The sequence below is a fragment of the Symphalangus syndactylus genome, chromosome 19 (assembly GCF_028878055.3).
Source record: "Symphalangus syndactylus isolate Jambi chromosome 19, NHGRI_mSymSyn1-v2.1_pri, whole genome shotgun sequence".
Classification (NCBI taxonomy): domain Eukaryota; kingdom Metazoa; phylum Chordata; class Mammalia; order Primates; family Hylobatidae; genus Symphalangus; species Symphalangus syndactylus.
Window position 1 is genome coordinate 16,894,554 of NC_072434.2, and position 1,071 is coordinate 16,895,624.

General features: G+C 38.8%; 1 pseudogene; it reads left to right on the forward strand.

The window, feature by feature from the left end:
- Positions 1–404: 404 nt before the first annotated feature.
- Positions 405–789, forward strand: LOC129458665 (large ribosomal subunit protein eL22-like; annotated as a pseudogene).
- Positions 790–1,071: the final 282 nt, after the last annotated feature.

The following is a 1,071-nucleotide window of genomic DNA, read 5'->3' on the forward strand; positions in this document are numbered from 1 at the left end:
ATTTTTAGTAGAGATGGGGTTTCACCATGTTGGCCAGGCTGGTCTCGAACTACAGACCTCAAATGATCCACCCACCTTGGCCTCCCAAAGTGCTGAGATTACAGATGTGAGCCAATGCGCCCGGCCTGATTTTTCTTTTTTTTAATATCACATCAGAAGCTCAGGCTACAAAAACAAAAATAAATAAAGGGGACTACATCAAACTAAAAAATTCTGCACAGCAGAGGAAACAATCAACAAACTTAAAAAGCAACCTATGGACTAGGAAAATATAATTGCAAACCACATATCTGATAAGGAATTAATATCGAAGATAGATAAGGAACTCTTACAACTCAATAGCAGAAGAACAAATAACCCAATTTTAAAAATGGGCAAAGGGCTTTTCTGCCTCCATTGCCACCATGGCGCCTGTGAAAAAGCTTGTGGTGAAAGGGGCCAAAAAAGAAGCAGGTTCTGAAGTTCACTCTTGGTTGCATCCACCCCATGGAAGATGGAATCATGGATGCTATCAGTTTTGAGCAGTTTTTGCAAGAGAGGATCAAAGTGAACGGAAAAGCTGTGAATCTTGGTGAAGGAGTGGTGACCATTGAAAGGAGCAAGAGCAAGCTCACCGTAACACTGGAAGTGCCTTTTTCCAGAAGGTATTTGAAATATCTCACCAAAAAATATTTGAAGAACAATAATCTATGTGATTGGTTGTGCATAGTTGCTAACAGTAAAGAGAGTTATGAATTACGTTATTTCCAAATTAACCAGGACAAAGAAGAAGAGAAAGATGAGGATTAAATTTTATTTATCTGGAATATTTTGAATGAATTCTTGAATAAAACTTGGGAACCAAAAAACATGGGCAAAGGATCTGAGCAGACATTTCTACAAAGAAATGGGTCACATCAGCTCATTGCTGCAGCAGTGGTGGAGTAAAAAGGTAGGTAATGAATGTGAGCAGTATGTGGGAGGTGTCTCATGTACTTTATTAGGGAGCTTGAAGTCTTCCCTGAAGGTAATAAAAATCCAACAATGCAATAAAATTTATTTTTCAAGTTCACCCTGGCAGCACTATCGAGA